Source organism: Panthera leo, chromosome B2 (genome assembly GCF_018350215.1).
Source record: "Panthera leo isolate Ple1 chromosome B2, P.leo_Ple1_pat1.1, whole genome shotgun sequence".
Classification (NCBI taxonomy): Eukaryota; Metazoa; Chordata; class Mammalia; order Carnivora; family Felidae; genus Panthera; species Panthera leo.
This window is the reverse complement of record NC_056683.1, coordinates 84970909-84992766: the sequence shown is the minus strand read 5'-3', so window position 1 is coordinate 84992766 and position 21858 is coordinate 84970909. Positions and strand designations below refer to the sequence as shown.

At 35.2% G+C, this 21858-nt stretch overlaps 1 pseudogene; it reads right to left on the bottom strand.

The window, feature by feature from the left end:
• Positions 1 to 461: 461 nt before the first annotated feature.
• Positions 462 to 19049, bottom strand: LOC122220726 (annotated as a pseudogene).
• Positions 19050 to 21858: the final 2809 nt, after the last annotated feature.

Here is a 21858-nt window from a genome sequence, read left to right as displayed (position 1 = left end):
TAGTGTTTGTGGCATTTTTATCATACAGTAGATTCTATCCATTCAGTATACATTTCTAATGTTGTCCTACTTGCAAATATAGGTTTTTAATGTCTGTCTTCTGTGCTGTTCCTGTCAATTTGTTATTAAAATACATTAAACTATAAAAGAGAGAGAGAAAGAGAAAAAAAAGTCCTGCCATCCATGACAACATGGATGAATTTGGAGAGTGTTATACTAAGTGAAATTTATATGTAGAATCTAAATACACATATTTTGGAAGGGTATACTTTTTTGATACAACATAATAAGGTCAGGTTCCCCCAAACCCTCTCCTTCTTTAGGGGCTCTGGGATGGAAACTATGTAGAGGTTAGGAGACTTTCAGTGTGTTCAGGAGATGAGTTGGGGCAAGGACTCCCCAGCAGCTGGGGGCCTCTCTCTTCCTCCTGTTCTCACAGGGGCTGGTAATTCAAGGGGCTCTTACTCCTTGGAGGCCATGTGGACAATAAGCTCCACCACCTGGTTGCTGTAGCCAATTTCATTGCCATACCAGGGAATAAGCTTTAAAAATTGATCACTGAGGGCAATGCTAGCCTCAGCATTGAAGATGGAGGAATGGTACTACTGTTAAAGTCACAGGAGACGACCTGGTCCTCGTGAAGCCTAGGATGCCCTTGAGTGGGCCCTCTGATGCCTGCTTCTCCACCTTGCTGACATCATCATATTTGGCAGCCTTCTCTAGGTGGCAGAGCAAATTCACAACTGAAATTTTGTGGGTTGGATTAAAGAAGGCCATGCCAGTGAGCTTCCCATTTAGCTCAGGGATGACTTCACCTATCGTCTAGGCAGTGCCAGCAGAAGCAGGGATGATATTCTGAGCATATCCCTACGCCACAGCTTCCCAGAGGGCCTGTCCATGGTCTTCTGGATGGCAATGGTAGCACGGACTGTGGTCATGAGTTCTTCCATGATGCCAAAGTTGTCATGGATGACTTTGACTAGAGGGGCCAAGCATTTGGTGGTGCAGGAGGCATTGCTGACAATCTTGAAGGAGTTGTCGTATTTCTCATGGTTCACACTCATCACAAACATGGAGACATCAACAGAAGGGGCAGAGATAATGACCTTCTTGGTGTCACCCTTCATGTGAGCCCCAGCCTTCTCCATGGTGGTGAAGACCCCAGTGGATTCCACAACATAGCACAAGCATTACCCTATTTAATATTGGAGAGACCCCACTCTTGGAAAATGGAAATGGGCTTTCCATTGATGACAAGTTTCTGATTCTCAGCCTTGACTGTGTCATTGAATATGCCAGGGAGGCGGGGGGGGGGGGGGGGGTGGGCACTGCACCAGAATATGTGGCTGTCTGTCCAATGGAGGAAGAGCAGAGAGTCTGAATACAGATATTCTTAATGTGATCATTTCAATAGAAATGATCAGTTTCAAAGTATGTTTTATTTGGTGACAAACTATAGTATTTTAAATACAGTCATGGGCTAATTGTAAAACTCCTTTTAAGTTCTTTAAAGTTTTTGATAAAAGATAAAAACAGTACTCTAGAGATCATTATGTTTACTGCATATCTGCTTTGGGAATGAGGTCAGGCATAATTAATTAAATTAATCATGCCTTTAACTGTTATTATAAAGTAAATTTTAGCCATTGTAGTTTCTCAGGGATGCATTTTGTAAATTTTGTTTTGTACCTCTATTCAGCAAAGTAGATATTTAAATTTGTCCACCATTATGCAAAATCTTTGAGATGTTTTGATTAGGAAAAGCAAAATGGGGAATATTCAAAAGATAAAATATCCAACTGAATAAGCAAGTTGTGTTTCCTCAAGTGGTATATAATTTTTTATTGGGGACTTTTTTTCCAGCTGGGTTTATATAATGTCTGTCAGTGGAGAGAGTGATATTCCTTGAGTCTTAGGTTGTTTGCTTCTAATAGGACCACAGTGATATCTTTTTAATTGTATTATTTAACCATAATTAGTATTTTAATATTAAATAAACATGAATTATAATTTTTGATTGGGTTCCTACATCTTGTGAGGAGTGTGAATTTGGACTTGACCTCAGCTCATGATATAGTTATGCGAATTTTAATCCTTATCACATTCCTCCACTGTTAGTATCAGCTAGACAGGAAGCTTCCTGGTAGCTTCTGTAGGCTGAAAATTGGAGATTTTCTCATCATCTTTTCATTTATTGGGTAGCTTTTCAATAAGCTATATTTTGTATAGAAGCTCAAGTACAGTATGCTACCTCTTGGATACAAAGCTCTGTGTTTGTCCCCATATACATTAAAGACCTGGTCCCAACCGGTAGATTTGCATTTAACACCCTTCGCTCATAGTTCCTCATAGATGGTAATTATTCTACCTTGATGTTCCCTCTGTTTTGTTACTTGGCAATTTAATTTTTTTTGTTTTTTAAACCTTTGTTAAGTATTAATATTATGTGAAATCTATACTTGGCATTATGAGTGGTAGGAATTGGAAATGTGTATTCTTATCAGTTTGGTCCACTGTACTGAGGAAAGACACTGTATTTTGAAGGCACATATAAAGCAGAGGTTGCTGCTGCTGATGAAGTGAAAACTCCTCAAAACATGAGAAAGCTCTATTTATTCCAAAGAGAAATCAATACTTTGTTTGCTGATATTTGCATGTGCTACGGGATATTTTTCTACTCTAAAAGAAGGAAAAACAAAACTAACCTAAACAAACCTGTATCAACTTGCTACTAAAAACTATAGAACTCCCCTGCCCCCAGCTTTTTATTTAAAAACCATTAAATTCAGTGCACAAAGTATTTTGAATGTCAGAAAAAAATCTATCAAGAGTTGTACTACAGTTTGGGATATGCAAAATTTTAACATATGTATATTGTTCTGATGAAGTTTAAGGCCATACCAATGAAACAGATCCAACCACACTAGCTACACTCTACTACTAGCCATAATATCAAGGAAACTGAGGTATAAGCTGAAACTATCAGTCTGACTGGGTAGTGGTCAAACCTTGTTTGGGAAGAAGCAATATCTGTCAACCTGCCTATGTAATGAATGTGTAAGCCTTTTAATGACCCTGTGCTTTTTATGTCTACTTAGCTCTCTCTTTTACAGTGATCACAGGAAATGAGAAAAATGGAAGTGAAGTTCATCTAGTGTAATTCCTTAGAAATTAATGTGTTTGGAAAGTTGACTGGTTGGGAATCCTGACACATAAAGAGAGTAGTTAACAATTTGCTGAGTGTTCACTATATGACAGGCAGTTCCCTAAAAATCATAGTTTTGAATTATCAGTGCATTTTAAATAAGCAATCTATTTCCTATGTCATGCTATTGAGTACATATAATTGTGTTTCCACTATTCATAAATATAGATATATCTTTCCATTCATTTTATCATAAATATGATTGTCAGATTATTTAACCAAAGAAAGTGTAATTTAGTTTTAATAAAGGACCCTAAAAATACCATGAGGATACATATTAATTTTGTTATTATTGTTGTTGTTTTTAAGTTTTTATTTTAATTCCAGTTAGTAACACACAGTGTTATATTAGTTTCTGGTGTACAATATAGTGATTCAACAATAATACATACACGTTAACTTTCTCTTAACATGTGGGAATGCTGAAAGCAATTGCAAATTTCAAATATGAAATGGAAAGACTATCTACTTAATATTGATAGAAATAAAAATATGAAAATTTGTAATCCAAATAAAATTTCAACCTTATTTGAACCCAACCTTTTAAATATAAAGCAGGCCATGTATATATTAAGTTGCACAGAGTTTGGCTAATAGCCATGAAATTGTCTAGTGCTACCCTAACATAATTGGCAGGTATTTAGAACTCTGATACAATGAATAAAACATTCTGCTTGGGTTCAAAGAAAGTACATGCTTATTTAACTTACTGCCATACAAGGTTTTTGTTTTATCTTGCTTTTAAACTAAATATTTTCATTAAATGAGCAGTTACCAGTGAAGGAAAAGGAAAAATTAATGGTCCTTGGTTGTCATCTTCTTTTTTATATCCCTTTAGTTGTAAGTCAATGGAGTAAGCTGTGTGGATGTCTTAATTAGTTCAAAGGGGATGTAATATTTGTAATATTGATAAGCTTTCCCACAAAGGGATATATTATAATTTCCTAACAAATAAAATATTGTGAATACTAAATTTTCCCTTCATTTGTTGAAAAAAATCACAATAATAATCTAAAAAGCAAATTCATCCGGGACTCAGAAAATCCTGGATTCCAGATCTGATATTTAACTTCACTGACCAATGAGGTTTTCTTTTATGTAAAACATGATGAGTTCAAACCATCTGATCTTTGAAATATGATCTTTAAATATTGATGTTTATTGCTTTTACAAATGCACCATAATACTGTTTGGGGAGTAGAGACAATGGATTCATTCTGACCTTGATGTTTTTATTGTTTTTTCTTTTTACTCCCCTTTTAGCTAGGGATGATCACTTAAGGCAGTCTATTGGAAGATAGGGTTCCTGGTGGCTCAGTCAGTTAAGTGTCTGACTTCAGCTCAAGTCATGATCTCCTGGTTGGTGAGTTTGAACCTCGCATCTGGCTCTCTGCTGTCAGTGCGGAGCCTGCTTTGGATCCTCTGTCCCCCTCTCGCTCTGCCCCACCCGCTGTCTCTCAAAAATAAATAAAACATTTTTTAAAAAAGCAGTCTATTGGAGGAAAAAATCAGTGAAACATGAAAATTATGAAACAAACAAGGGCAATAAGTAGTCTACTGTTGACTGAATATCCTACTATAAACAACTGGGTTTTTATTCAGAAATCATTTAATGTAATTTGTATTCTCCTTTAGAAAGGCTCTATCCTTTAGCTCTAATATCTCCAGGAAAAAAAAAAGCAAAATTAATAAAAGCTTTTGATCTGTTTGTCAGTAGATACAAAGGAATTAATTAAATGATGTGTGTAACAAATACAGAACTCCAATCAACTCTCAGTAGAAACTACTACTTGGGTCAATGGGTTATATAAACATGTGAAAGTCCTTCAATTTTTGACACCATCAATATTTAGCCATCTTTTCACACCATGCAGTCCTTCATCTCTCCATGATTAGAATGAGAGAACCATGACTTATTAGCACAGAGAGACTTGATAAATCATCTAGTCCAACTTTCTAATTTTATGGCAGAATAGAAAGCCTTGGGTTGTAAGTTCTGTGCCTTGGCTTTACAAATAGAAAGACTCGATATCAATTCTGTGTCATGGCTTTACTTATTGCCGGCTTAGCAACTTTGGGTCATCTACTCTTTCCAAATATATTTCCTCTTCTGTAGAATGGGACAAGTAACTCTTATCCTGCCTTATTGGGGATTTTCCCCAAAGTAGATAAGAAATATAAAGCTACTCTTATCAGCCCACTTTTAAGCTTTTCTTCCACAAAATCCTACAGTCCTAGTTCTCAACCATCATGTGGTCACAGAGGGCCAGAGTTCTGGAAGAAGTTGAACGGGTGAGGTGACAGAAAGTGAAAATGTGTAAACATGCGGACTAGTTTTCCTTCATACCAGCTTGATGTGAACCAACACTGCTGGTAGGATTTTTTATACTTGTGACTGACAACCAATGACTGTGTCAGCTGGAAAGAAGCTGGAACTTCTTAAGACATTGATTTTCATATCTTCAGGCCCTTTCAGATGTGTTACAGACCAATTTCAAACACAATTCCTTATTTAGTTCTTACACTACAATGATATAATTCCAAAGATTTTCATTTTGTGAAAGATTAAGGCTACTTCCTAGTAAACAGTGAGCATAAATTTTAGTACTCAAAAACTAAAATTAGTGCATTGTTAGAATTTCTGAAGTTTCCAATTCTGTAGAAATTCTACTTGCCAAATAGCATTCTGCAATATTGTGAGCTATGCTTTGAAATCCCAAGTTTTCAAGAAAAAAACTTATGTCATTAGTGTAGTCTTGAATAAGATAGGATTTTCAGCTGCTGCTCATTTCATTCTGTATCTCTGTGTATAAGCAGCCTGAATTCACCATTAATTTTTAAAATATTTTGTCAAAAAAGTAAATATACTTATGGTAATAGTAAAAACATAGAGATTACAGTTAAAATCAAATGACACCATTTTTGTGTATGAATCATACACATGAACATCACTATAAAATGTGCAGGGGTGCCTGAGTGGCTCAGTTGGTTGAGCATCTGACTCTCAATTATGGCTCAGGTAATCATCCCAAGGTTGTGGGATTGAGCCCCACATTAGGATCTGCACCGAGCATGGAGCCTGCTTAAGATACTCTCCCCCTGCCTCTCTCCCCTACTCACATGCATGTGCTCTCTGTGCCTCTAAAATTAAAAAAAAATTATAAGTGAAAAATTAGCATAATATATAACTGCATACTGGAATCATGCACTGTTACTAAAGGGTATTCCCTCCCACATTAGGAAATGTAATGATATGATTAATCATGTTTGATGCCCAAACTTCCCCAATACTCTTCATAACACTGTGATGTGGAAATTTATCCCTAAGTGGATTAGCAGAAATATCAGTCCAGCAAGGGCTCTCATATGATAGTCTTATTCACTGGGTCAATTGAATCTATATTCAGATAAGCTCACTTTCAGGTGAAAGGAAGAGCCCTGGCTGGCCAGGATGCCTGTCTAGAGAACAGGCTGATTGGTGAAAATGGCTATCACTGCTCAGTAACCAAAACAGATTTCACTGCTTTCAAGGAGCATACATTCTAATAGGAGATGTAGAAAATAGATACCAAAAATAAGAAGTAAAATGTGCTGTATGTTAGAAGATGAATAAAAAGAAAAACAGAGAAGAGAACAGTGTCCTGCAGGTGGAAATGGAAAGAGAATGCAATGTTGCATGGTAAGGTCATGGCAGGCTTCATGGAAAAGATGATAAAGAAGGATTTAAAGAACTGGACAGGGGTGGGGAGAGAGCCGAGAGAATATTGAGGAGATTAGTGTTACAGATAAAAGAAACAGCAAGATGGGAACATTCTTTCTGGGTTTAAGAAAAAGTAAGAATTCAGTGTGACTGATGTGGAGCATGTGAGAATGTGAGAAAAAGCAGGATGGTCACAGAAGAAAGTCAATTAAATTGGACTTTAATGACTTATTCGGAGTAAAATGTCGAGCTATCACAGGGCATTAAGTAGAGAAGTGACATTATCTGGCTTACATTTCAAATGGATCATTCTGGCCTCTGTACTGAGTATAGATTGTAGTAGAAAGGCCATGGGCTGAAAGAAATAAATCAATTATTAAATAATTGCAGTATTCCAGGTGAAATATGAGGGTGACCCAAACCAGAGTGGTATTAATGGCTATGGTGAAAAATGGTTGGATTGTATATATTTTTTCAATAGAGCTGGCATGACTTACTCACAGACTGTGTGGTGTAAGAGAAAGAAACAAAATGACATTAACATTTTTATTTAAACATATCATTATTATCTTTGCCATTAACTGGGATGTGAAAATCAGCACATAGCACAGATGTGTCAGGAAAAATCAGTTCATTTTTAGAGATTGTAAGTTTTTAAAGGTTTATTAGACATTCAAGTAGAGATGTTAAGTAGCCTGCAGAGTATGTAACTAGACTGGCATTTGGATAGAGCTCTGGACTGTACGTATACAATTTGATTGTCAGCACATCGATGGTATTTTAAAGACATGGGATTCAGTGAGATCACTAAGAGAACAAGGCGAGGGCCTAAGACTGAGCCCTGTAGCACTCCAGCATTGAGAAATTACTAGGTTGAGAGAGTTTCCAGGGTAGGTGATGTGAGATCAGAGAGAGAAAAAGGCAACGGCTGACTTCTAGAAGGTGGCAGATGTTTTGCTAAAATAGCATCAGTTTATTGTCATAGATCTATTTAACCACTGTCCCTTAGCCTCCTTGAAGGATATTTACAGATTCTTCCCATGTTTGTTTCTTTTCTTGTGTTTTCAGCAGTGAATATGGTAGAAAAAGGGAGCCAGGCAAATCAGTATGCTGAGAAACAAAACGCCTATACTCTTTATCATGGGGCAAGTCTGTTGGAAGCAAGGGAAATGGTGAAAAGGGCAAGGACACAGATCCCTAGAAGAGTTTACATAAAAAGCTAAAGAACTACTGGTTTAGGTCTGTTGGCAAAAATAAAAAGCCATTAATTTGTATTCTCTAATAATTTTAGGCATGATGTAAGTAATAATAGCACAGTGAGGTAATACAGATTAACTTGTTGCTTTTGAAAGAAAAGTAATTGTATTTACCACACATTTGTTGTTAACATGAAAAGTAAAAACACCTTTCCCTGATTTAGCATGAACACTCTTCATGAGGCATTCATGGAGTCCTTGAAACATTGAAATACCATTTAATAAAAATCTAATCCATCTTGTCTAATGCCATTCAATAAAATTGTCATTTGGTAAGACCATCATTAATTACTCAACTGGCAGAAATAATTATTTTTAGATATTCTCCTTTTGGCAGCTCAGCAAAAAGAAGGCAAAAATTGCCTCTGCAGAATAAGCAACTGAAGGTTTCTTTGCAGTCAGCATTTAAAGGTGACTTCTGATCTGTTGTTAAGACACATTCCGCTGGAAAAAGAACATATGGCACTTTCCCCTCATCCCTTGCTTACTTTACAATTCATTCATAGGAAAATTAGAGGCTCAACAAGGGCATAATTTCATCCTTGATACTTTCCTTCCTTCCTTCTTCCTGTCTTTCCTTTTCCCCCCCTTATTTTTAAGAACTATATCAAAAATGACACTAGTGCAACGGGATTTCGCTTTCCCCTTACAGAGCAAAGATGTTGCTGATCATACAGATCTGAAAAATGAAAACACTGGGACAACAAATTTAAAGGATCCAGGACTTTAAAAAGAAAATATACACATAAGTTGAAATGCTTTAGAATATGCCTTAGGATACGAAAGTCTTAAACTTGTGTGTGGGCTGAGTGTCAATGTATAGCTACTTTTTTTTTCTTTTCATCATCAGCACTTGACTTATATAGCACATATTTCCAAATGGAAGTTATGAAGACACTGGAGCATCCCAACTCGGATGAACTGCCTATTGACCAACCTGCCTTGATACCTTACCTTACATAGCTCTAGAGGTAAAAGAACTAAAGAAAGTTATTGGTACCCATCTTCTCTGTTGTATGTGAGGAGCCTGTATAATTTTTGGAGTGTCATGTTTCCATTTCAACAAAATTAAAAAAAAATAATTCCCTTAATTCTTACCTGAGACCACATTACAATAAAGAGTGCCAACTGAGTTCAGTGTTCATAGTCTCTGGGACGTCAAACTTATAAAATAATGAATGAATAAGGGCACAAATAAGGGAGGGGGCCTAACACATATGTTCACATCAAAGAAAAGCCATAGTTTAAACAGAAAAAAGGAGTGGGAGCATCAAGCCATCCCCTGAACCTAGACAGTATCAGCTCATCAAAATCAAAGAACTTATGACGAAGCAGTCAGTGTAACATTCACATTTTTGAGCAGCAATGTCATTTCAGAAGAAAAAAATCATCCATAGCATTACACTGTTTTTCTAAATTTTAATTTTGCTGTAGTTGTATGAAAAAGTTAATTTATGGATTTTGAAGACTCAGAAATTAATGTAATAATTTCATACTATTCAGGAAATCTTAAAATAATAATTTGTTTAAAGATGGCAGAATGAGTGACACTGTATTCTTGAAGTCCTCAAACAAAATCCAGTGAAATACACACACATATACACATACGCACGTAATTAGGATATGCACAAAAAAATTCACGAACAGCAAGTATGGAGTTCAAACTTATGCCATAAACTCTAGAAACATGAAAGTCAAAGACAGTATCATACCATTCTGGAAAGCCTTAATGGACTGTCTTACCTGGCTATCCAAAATAGTAGAGGGAACATGATGCATCAAAATAATCCAATAAATTATTACTAATCTGCCACAGTTTAGGAAGAATGGATGTGTAGATAGGGAGCAGGAGGATTGAGGGAGAGAATGAAGGAGAGAAAGAGACAGAGGGAATGAATACAGAAGTCTTTTAACATAAAATAGAATCTGAAGATCTTAGCAGAAATGGGAAAACCCAACAGTATTTGCATTTTTAATAGATCCACAGTAAAATTAGAAGTGATGTGAAGCTTGAGTGATTCGCTCAACCTTGGGAATTGGGCACAGTCACCTATGAAGTGAAACTTAATGCAGTTTAAAATTGTAACTAGACAGCAAATATTTCAAGTTCTCTAACATAAATTATTCCCAGCCCTAGGTGTGTTCATAATTGCATGACCACTATGAACACATATTATGAAAGAGAAGGAAAGAAGGGAGAGAGAGAGAGGGAGGGAGGGAGGGATGGAGGAAGGAATGAGGTAAAGGAGGAGGGAAGGAGGGAGGGAAGGAGGGAAAGTAGGAAGGTAGGGAGGGAAAATCTGGCAGGCAAAGACAAAGAAATAATCATATACGTTTATAAACTCAAGTAAGGAAAAAAATACTAAAAACAAAACAAAACAAAACAAACAAAAAACCTCCCTGGGAGTTTTTCCCACCTTAGAAGAATTTAAGAAAGACTTAATTCAGTAGAATAAGAATTGAGATGTACATTAATAAAGAATGAGACTTTTGAGCCATGGAAGCAAATTGAACAAATCAACACCGATAAGTGAACAAATAATTGGGGGGATAAACAGGATCAGAAAACTTGAGGATGAAACTCAATTGCCACAGACGAAAGTCATGAGATTATTATTTTGATTGCATAAGGTAAAAAAAACAAGACAAAGGTATTGAAAAAGGAAGAAGGACAGAAAGAATGTTTCCTATCATAAGTCTAAGTGCTATTTTTGCAGTCAAATACTCAACAAATGGAACAGTAAAAACATGTCCACAGATACAGTAGGAAAAATCTTGCTATGGAATAAAGAACTGATCTTGGAAATGTAAAAGGTCACATCATGTTCTATGAAAAATTGATACAAAGTAGTGCACTTTGAGACATGCTCTAGTTTAGTCATTGAATTTCAAAATGACTAAAGAAATTTTCATGCACACAGACAAGTAAACCAGAGAATGAAAAAGGAAAAATCAAGTTTGCCTCAGACTTTCCACAGTGAGATTTAAGATCAGAAAAAAAATGAAGCAATATCAACAAAATTCCAAGGAGAAAATATTCAAGAAAAGACCAATTGGTAATCCAAGTTCAAAGGTCATATACATATACATAAAGGCAGAGGACAGTTATTACCAGACCCAAGGCAAACCCTCAAGTTCCTCTTGAAAACCTGTCTGTCTCAATCTAGCAAACCAAGAGATGAGTAAAATGTAAAAATCAGGAATAGAGCACAGAGTTGGAAAAATTAACTGATATTATTGAATGTTCATTCAGATGTAAAACTGAGCCAAACAACTGAGAACCTTATGCCTACAAAAAAGAATGCAAGTGTTATGGACTTTGATAAATAAAAACAATAAAAATATACCATTTTAAAGCAGAAAGGTAGAAGGAAAGAAAAAATCTGAGAGTGCGGATTTCTCATCCTTTCTGGTAGGAAGGCATTTTGATGACATAAGATTGAAATTTAGAGAGAAAAAATAGAATGAGTCCAGCTTTATATTGTCCATTATAGTCTTTTCTTCTTAACTTAAAAGGAATATTTTAGGAATTAGAGTCTTTTTTGTTTTTCAAACAAGGAAACATTTATCTGAAACTTCAGTTTCTTTCCGATTCCTTTTTATCCTAAAAAATGCCAGAAACACTGAAAGCAATACTTTTTAATAAAGTACATGGATCTGACTTCATTTTAAGTAAATAAATTTTATTGATCTATAAATTATTTTTCAGTATACATGCATAACAATAAAAGAATACTGCTATCTCATTTTCTCTCTTGAGGACAAGATCTAGTGGATTTTTAAAATACTATTCTTATGCACTTCGTATTGCTTGACTTAAAAAAAAATCCTATAAAATCATTACCCAAAATGAAAAGAGATCTATGTAACACTTATCTTTGTGTAACATGGATTTAGTTCTGTGCCTCCAGATGGTGAAACGAGTAGGCATTGGCCTAGGTAATAGGAGATAGAGTCCTTTGTTTCCCACAGAATTTTTAGGCTCTGAAATCACCGGATTTGCTATTCTACTTTATTTAGTCATACCTGTAGAAATGCCTACTAAGGAGCTTTTTTCAAATTTTTAATGTAGGGCAAAAGCAGTCAACTTCTATGTTTGGAAGCCATAGCCAGAAACCTTTTGACACTGCAAGATGTACAGTCCTCGCATCTTATTTCCTAACAGTATTCTATATGTATGAAAAATACACATGGTGGATCAGTAGCAAGAGATATCTCCTCCTGGCTATATCTAACTGGTACCAGTACTGAAGGGAGTTGCTAATAACCTGATAGAAATCAAGAGGAAAAGGAAGGAAAGCAATATTCATCTTTAAAAATATGTGTATATGGTAAAATAATGATTTTGAGATTGAAAACCCACAAAGCAGGAAAAATATTCAAATCCCCTTCATCCTAATGGAAAAATTCACTGACTGACAGTGAGACGTTGTATCTTGTCAGCGACAGCAGTGACCTTTAGACTTGAGGCTGACATCAATACACCACAACAAGCTATCTCTTAGAAGGCAAACACAGATCCATGTGAATTTCAAGAATCTTCAATGAAAATTTCACAGTCATTTACCCTATGGTGCTTATATTTTGAAATGCCTAGAAATTGTGCTTCTAAATACTTCATAATAACTAGTCTCTAATCTCTAAACACATTTATTTAATTTTTACTTTTTGTTTATGGTGGAAGAGCGATTTCTGAGGAGTTATTTGCAGAGAATTGCCTCCCTGGAAACTTATTATTTTTGAAATGCCTGCATTATTGTTTCTATTTAAAGTTACATTCTCCAAAACGAAAGAATGAAAAAGGGTAGAATTCCTGCTTGTGTAACGTTGGCATCTTTGCAATTCAATTCCCACCTTTCCTTCCTTAAAAATATAAATAAATGTATCAGTTAAAATAATAGTTTAATTTTAGAACTCATATTATCAGCCTGCCTTGAAGAATTATTTCTTCTTCCCTTATACCCTCCCTTTCTCCTCTGTTTTCTCATTTGTTCTACACGTATTGAACACTGTGCCCAGGCATTGTCCTCAGTGCTAGGAATACATAGAGAATACTCTTGATTACCTCAAATCCAGTTCTAGGTAAGTATTGCTAAGTCAAGGATGACAAGGCTTGGAGGACTGTGACTATGTTTTTGAGGTACAGCAACACCTTTTACAAATGAATGGAAAGAGTATTGACATTGCATACATATATACATACATGTATATTTTTTTCAGATTTTAATTTAAGCCGCTTTGAATATTAATTCCATTTTGAGCAACTGCAATGCTACTCTCTCCTCTAGGCTTTCAACTTTGTTCCTCTTCTCTGAAATGTACCTTCATTTCCTTCAAAGAGCTAGCTTCTCAATCGTGAACACTTCTTTAAGTTCAGTAAATCCCGTTAATTTGTTCACCTGCAAACAGATCACTTATAGATAGTTGACATAATTTAGCAGTTAACCTACACTCGATTCTTGACGTTTGTCTTATGTTCCCCTGACTGGAATGTAGTCACCTGGAGAGATCCTTGAGTTCCTGTAGCCCTGAAGGCAGTGGGACCACGTAGTAGGAGCTTGGGAACTACCTACTCATTGAAGTATGTTCTTTCCTGCCTATATTCATTAAGCGGTGTTGGGAGTAGAATTTTCACATTTAGAAAGAAAGATGGGACCTTTAGTTAAATTTGAATTTCAGATAAAGAATGAATTTTTTTTGTATATAAGCATGCCCCAAATATTGCATGAGACATACTTACATGTAAAGAAATTATTTTCTGTTTATCTGAAATTCAAATTTAGTTGTGCATCCTGCATTTTATCTGGCAACCCTTGTTGAAAGGAAACATTTTTAGAAATTGTGTTAGCTGCTCTGTCAGCAGACTAGAAGCATACTGCGTGTGTGTGTGTGTGTGTGTGTATATATATATATATATATATATATATATATATATGCAATCATAATATTCAAAAGGACAAATACAGAGAGTCATTTTTATTTATCAGAGAGAAGTACTATTTTCATTTTTAGGCATGTATATACACTTGTGTCTATATGTGTGCACGAATGTATATGTTCATGCACACTTACACATGTATGCACATAGGAAGAAAAAGTGCACCTAGCACCACTTTAAGGTTCAACAGCCCAATCATAGAATGATGATAGGAAGAAATACTTGATTCACAAAGGCATATGAAAGTCATTCAGATATGGTCAGATGCCAGTAGATTATTCCTGAAAGGTTAAGATGCACTATTATAGAAAAAAGACACATAAGCCTATCCAATAAGCTACATTTCATTTGAAAAGATACCTATTTCAAATTTATTTCAGTGCATTTTCTTTTAATTATTATTTTCCTATTTTGCCAATTCAGGACCAAAGATGTGCACATTTTTTTTTATTGCGTTTGGACTTAGTCAAAAGTGTTGGGCTCAGGGAAATATTTTCTGCCAAGTTCCTCTACGTTCATGCCAAGTAATTTTCAATTGGTTTATAAGCCCATGTGTATTTTAAATGAAATGAATACGTACATTTTAGATTCTTTTACCCTTAACTCACCCAGATGGTTCAGAAGACATTGAATAAACCTTTGATTCATGTTATAAGAAATAGATTGCTTAAAGATTTTGGAAGTCAAGAAGCAAAGCACCTCATTTGCAAAGAATAAGTGGACCCAAATGTTTTCACTCCATGTGTATGATAATAGTGAGAGATGCACTCTCAAGATTTAGTGTTGGTTAAATGTTCAAACCTAATAATACTATACTTTACATTTAATACCTACAGGTCTTAGATCATTCTAACTTCATTAACCTGTTATATATTGCCTACTGCTAGCTTCCAGTCCTTACCTCCAGTACTTGAAGAATATTGAAAATGGTATTATATTCCTGTTTAATACTATTTTCATATGTGAATTAGCTTCTATAGTATGTTGGAAGTCAGTGATACAGCTGTAACTAGAAAGCAGAAATAACTACTTAACTCTACTGTGCATATCTGAATTGGATTTTTTTTTGGTGGGGGGGAACAGAGATTTTCACATCTAGAATATGATTAACCATACATAATAATAAATATTTTTACTTTATTAATCATATTCTAGATATGAAACTTTGTAACAACTCAGATGTACATAAACTCATTCTTAGCCAAGGCAACCTGTTTCTTCCTAGGTTTGGACTAAATATTTTGGGAGGGAGCTTCCATAGTACCAAGACTTTTGTGGGAGGGGCTAGTTCCTCTTCTGCATCTGGGGAGATGTCCACTATCTGCTGCTTGGTCTTCAATCGACACGGGTAGCTACCAAGATATTTCTTATTCCTGTCCCCATGACTCCGTAGTTCTAGTGGAATTCTATGACACATCTACCACACTGCAGAATACAGAAATCCTAATACTCTCACGCTATTCAGGCCTGGAAATCTTTTATCCCTCCTCTGCATTCTGAATTGTCAATAAATCAGAACACTGGACCTACCAATATTTACGTGCTAATTTGTCCCCTCCTATTTTCCTTCCTGTTTCTGCCTAGATTGGGGAAGGTGTTTTTATGTGTGAGCATGTGTGTTTTCCATTCATGATAATCTTTGCCAGAAGGTACAATCTAGCTCTCTCTTGATGTGTTATGAAATGCTTTGCCTATGCCAGCAGATTTCTATTTCTCTAAAGACCAAGATTTTTATAAATCAACGCCAGGAAAAGCACAAACTCATTGGCCTAAACATTTGAATTAGTCTGAGGACTGCAGATAGAGAAAAGAAGTGTTATTCTAAGAGGCAAAACATCTCAATAGCTTTGACCATCACTTTTAGGAGGAATTTATTCCCATTATTTAGTAATCTATAAAAACTATGTAGAGGATGCTTTAGCAGTAAAATAGTACTACAACCACGGATTTAAAATCTATAAACCCGAGGTCACAGAAAAAAAGATTTGAATCACTGTTATTCCAAAATGTAAAAACAACAACAACAAAACAAACAAACAAAAAACAAAAAACCAAGGTATAACCCTAAAATAGAGGTACTTTTAAATTAGGCTAAGACCTGAAGGATCCTAGGGTGTGAGAGGCCATGCCAGTGGGTGGGTGTGTGGGTGGGTGGGTGGGTAGAGCTCGGTTAGCCATGTTCAAATTTATACTCCCTAGAAGGACTAATTTGCAAAGGATGATAAATTACCCCAATGCCTGTTACATCGACTGGAAATAATAAACTGGAGAATAAAATAGAAGTTGTGACACATTCAAGATTAAGAAATTGGGCAAGGATCTGTTCCAAACATATTATGTGGATTTAATGGGCTTTATAACTTGGGGTCCTTTCAGTTAATACTGATTTAGGACTGTTTTGGTTTCAGGCTCCAGTTATACCCATAGGTTCAAACTCAAGTACATTGAGAATCCAGGCAGGCAATTTAAATGTGGACAGGGCCTAATTCTAATCCCACAGGATTCATGGGAACCAGAAATGTACTTTTTGTCTTATGAAAAGATTCACCATCCAGGCCAAACAAAATACATCTGCAGGCAACATCGGTGACTTTCAGATCACTGTCAAAGCAACCATACATCCTGAAAATGATTTGGAAGAATTTACAAATAAATCAGGAAGTAAATGGATTACTTTGTAAATTATAATATCTAGGCATGAAAGTTTGAGAAAGAAATTCAAGAAGTATTAATTTCATTATTATTTAAAAATCTTTTGTGCTTTGACTCCCTTTGAGAGTCTGCAGCTCTTTCCTTGCAGTTCTCCTTTTATCTTTTCAAAATAGGACAGTAGCAATGGTCTTGTTTGAAACAGAAAGAAATTAATAATTTAAAACACTTGATTCTCCCTTATGAAACTGGTGGCATTATTAAAGTGGAAAGCTGACTAGAATAAGGTAGAAAATTGTGTTTAAAAATATTTCAATAGTGGGATGCCCTGGGTGCTCAGTCAGTTAATTGTCTTACTCTTGATTTCGCCTCAGGTCATGATCTCACAGTTTGTGAGTCTGAGCCCTGCATCAGTCTCTGCACTGACAGTGTGGAGCCTGCTTGGGATTCTCTCTCCCTTTCTCTGCCCTTCTCTGTCTTTCAAAATAAACAAATAAACATTTAAAATATATATATTTTCATAGATGGTGAGATACTGAGACACCGACCATGGTGGACATTAGTTTTCTGACAAATTTGGAAATACAGGTTTCCGCATCCCCCCCTTTTCCCATAGATTTGTCATTTTTCCACCATGCCTTGTTACTCCATTAAAAATGTAGTTGTACTATATTGCCTCTCTACCAAATATGTTTTCAACTATTTTATTTTGTGGGTCTTTTCCACATATCTGTGAAGGATATAGGATTTGTCTCATCCAACATGTGCAGGGAAATGAAATTTAGGAAGTTTAAGTTCTTACTAGAAATCAAATGAATCAGGCCAGACTTGACAGAGAATGGTTTCCTGGCTCCTGTTGGGAAGTTTCCTTATCTGCTGTAGTCTGAGCTTTGCAAGAAAGCAAGAGCTCTTCTTTTAGCTTGAGATAATTATTCTGAGTTCTTTCACCCATAGACTAAATGGATCTGTAGTTTACATGCTCTTTTACTTACAGTTTATGGTTTTAATTACAGCTTTCATCACTTCCTTTGACTTTTAACCACTTGTCATTCCTTTGCAAGATTGTTCCTCTCCCATTGGTCATTGATGGCAATGTCTAGGTATTTAACTTCAGGCCTGTGCTTTTGCTCCATTTATGCTAATAATAAATCCTACACTTCTAACATGATACTTAGGGTAGAATTCAGTAGAGTTAATTACATTCCCTTGCATAATGTAATTCTGAACTCCCTGCAATGAAAATAGCATTAGAATTTTCTATAATTTTATGTTTGCTCCCTCATTACTTCTGAGATTTAAACAGATTTAGTTTAGGTGACCTGAAGTTCAAGGTTTTCCTAAGTGAACTGAATGAATTATCTCTGCTTTCCACTTAGCAATGATGTTTATAAACTGACAATGAAATGGGATGACAGTCTCCTAAGGGTAGGGAGCCAGGCAAGATGCTTGTCAGCACCATTACACATTCATCGGTTTGTTTTGTATTTTTTCACTGGCTCTTTGTTCATGAAAGTCAAATCACAAAATAATCCTAAAGGATCTTAGGGTCAACCAAGATTGTATTAACTGTTCTCACATTTCAAGTTTTTGATGAGAAAACATGAAGAGGAGGGAATACAATTATTTCTTAAGCAAAAATAGCCTTCCCCTTTATGTACTACCTGTGCATGTATGTGGAATTATAAATATTGATTTTTGCAAACAGTGATAAGACTTTCTTCTGGCCTTCTCTATGATTCCATGGTGTAATGAAACAAAGACATCGAAATCAGCTATAGATTTGTGCAGTGGATATTCTCTATACAAACTATCTAAACCCTCTTTGATTCATCTGAGAAACTAGGACATTAATATCCATTTTACAAGAGTTGTTATGAAGATCAAATGTAACAATGTGCAACAAAGTACTTAGTGGTTATTCTTGATAAGTTTTGCACTTATACAGTGGTGGAAACTATTTTGACTAATTTATCCAAAATTCATAAAGCCCCAGAGTATTCAAGAAGGGAGGTACTCTTCAAGAGTCTAAACTATCTTACATTATTCTCACTCCTGGCCACACTAGGCTGATATCGAATGACCCCCTCCTCTGAGTCTCTGAAACCTGTGCCATGTAAGTCCTTCCATTCAGGTTCAGGTAGGTCAGCAGAGTTTTGCATGGCCTCCCCAAAGGTCACAATTTACATTTTCTTCTATCACAGCCATGTCTTACCTGCCACTTCTGGGTGACCTTTCATCACCACTGTGATATCCTCTGTCACTCCTGAGGTTGATCTCCAGACTCTGAAACAATCTAGCCATTCAGGTGAATTTCTCTCATGTTTTTAATGTTGTAGATAGTGCTTTTATATAGATAGATTCTGAGCTGATATGGAACATGTTCTCCCCATAAATCCAACCCCACAGAATTATGTTGTTGTAGGTTGCAAAATAGAACTGAATTTTTCTCTTATTTTCTTAAACTGACATGTGGTGATAGAGTTCCTTCATTTCACCTATTTTTATTACAGCTCTTTTTTTCTATAGGAACCCGGGGATAGGCCAAAAAAAAAAAAAAAACCAATCTGATATGCATCATTACTCAAATAAACATCCCCCTTTGTGCCAGCCCTAATGGTCTGTCCATACTTGTGAACCCTAACTGCATTTGTCCTCTGGCGAACTTCCTTCTTTATGGATTAATAATCTCTTAAAAACAAGCAGCCATTAGCCTCCAATTAAAATGCAGTCAATGATCTCAGGAACAGAAGAATGTTGAGTGGCCTCTTCATAATCCACCCCACCCCCACCCCCAAACACATTTTCAGATTTGAATGGATTCTCCAAGGCACGAGTTCCCTTTAGGCTGCCGTGGCTACTTAAGATATATGAAGATAGTAGTCTTTCTCATATAATTATGGTCAAAGTTTATCAAAAGTACCAGAGTCCAATTTAGATTTACATTGTTGACTAAAATGATAAAGTATTCATAATGAGAGAACCATTATTAGTTCCAGTCAGGTTTTGACATTCTTTTCTTGATGTTAGTTCTATGTTATACTCATCTGGTCTTGAATTACAAGTGAATCACATTTCCCAGACTACTAGATTCTTATTCAAAATATTTATCAGCTATCATCCGAAGAGATGGCAGATTAAGCTAATTTTAAATGTACCCTTTTATGTAGGCTGAAAGTGTTTTCCACCTTCTCAGGCTCTAATTGGGGAGGTTATTATATTTGGGGGTTCATACTCCATCCTGGTAAAGATAGCTGTGGAATTTTAACAGTGGGGTCAGACCTACCTGCAGTCTAAAGGATTTTGTATGGACCCAGCATTTGTTCCAGAACACCTAAGGGTTTCTGGGGAAGCAAAAGCATTTTCTTCCTAAATAGAATAGAATTGCTAGTCTATTCAGGGAAATCTCTTTGCATTAAAGTAGTTATGTTACTTCCTAATCACCCATGAATTACTGAAAACATCTTTGAAAGATTTGAAATGTGGGGTTCTTTACTATCATCTGGTGCGCTAATACTGAAATTAAAGATGAGCTTAGATAAGAGATCTTATTTTCTTTTTAAATAAATGTGCCTTTTCCATTAGATTATTGTCTCTATGGTTGTCCCACTGAGCTGTAAATTATTCCCATTATTTTATCATGTGCTTCATTTCTGTCGTCCTGGTAACAAAGCATAATTGCCTTTTTAATATTTATGTATTTTATTCAAATGATTCTTTTTAACTAAAGGAAAAATGAACTCTAACAGTTGAAGGGCATGCCAATTCTAATCTCTATAAAACTTCTTTTTTTTTCTTTTGCCTTTTTCTTGTATTAGCTCTATAATATGAACTTCAGTGCAGATATGAACATAATTCTTAAATATTTGTACGAAAATTTTATGTTCAACAGTAAAACTATCCATATTTATTTACTAAATGTAAATGTGATAATCAAATGTACCAAATTATATTAAATGTCATTGCTAGTAAGTTGGCCATTCTCATGAAGGCATACAAATTATGATGAAGCAAGCTAATTCTGGTCCCTTATTATTATCTATTATCCTGCTGCAGTGCTCAAATAATGATCACATTTTTTATAATGGATAGCTCATTTAAGGTCAGCTCTTTTAAAGAGGTTTGTCAGTCATTTAACCTGGGTAAAAAAGATTATATGAGTTTGTACAAATTTAAAACCAATTACATCAAAGCATCACTTTTTCTTCAATAACATTTATTTCAATATCTAAATATAATTTGGGGAATTATATGTAAATACCCTGGGAATATTATAGTAAGTGGTGATATGGCACATTTTCATCTCATTCTACTGCCGTCATAATTAAAAAAAATTGCAAGAAATCTTGTACTTAAATTAGAGATAAACAGATTGTGAAAACAGATTTTAGTTTTCAAGAAGAAGGAAACTATTACATGAGCTAGCGACATAAAAAACTTCCCAAAATTTTAGAACATAGCATAATCCTAACTTTTGATTACAAACTCAGTACATATCAATCACTTCACAAATGTCTTTTGAGTCAAAAAATATTTGTTTAGAAATACTTGTAAAGTAAACCACATACAAAGAAAAAATAATTTTTTTTAAAAAATCCTGCCAAGGAAAAAATAAATAATTTGATATTTACAGATTCTTCTACTTTTGGAAATGGTCACTGTTTATGGTTTTCAAATCAATTTTAGGGGTAATAGTCACAGAGTTATTCCTGTCTTTGATTTAGCTTACTACATTTTTAAAAAGCTTGTAAACATTATCCACTACACAACAAAATTTATATAATAAAATTTAAGTATTTTAAGGTGAGTTTTGCAAGATTAATTATTTCTTTAAATTATGTATTCAATCTTTTAATCTAATCTTAGGTTATTTATAAGTGACTAGAATTTTTAATAGCTTTAAACTAATCTAAATTACAAATGCCTCTGGATCAACCCACAAGTTAAGCACTGTCACTTTAAACATAAGACTGAAAAAACTTTTCTCTAATAGATTAATTTTTAGAGCAGTTTTAGGTTCACAGAAAAATTGAGACAAAGGTATAGAGATTTCCCATATACCCCTGTCCCTACACACTCATAGCTTCCCTCATTATCACCATTTTCCACCAGA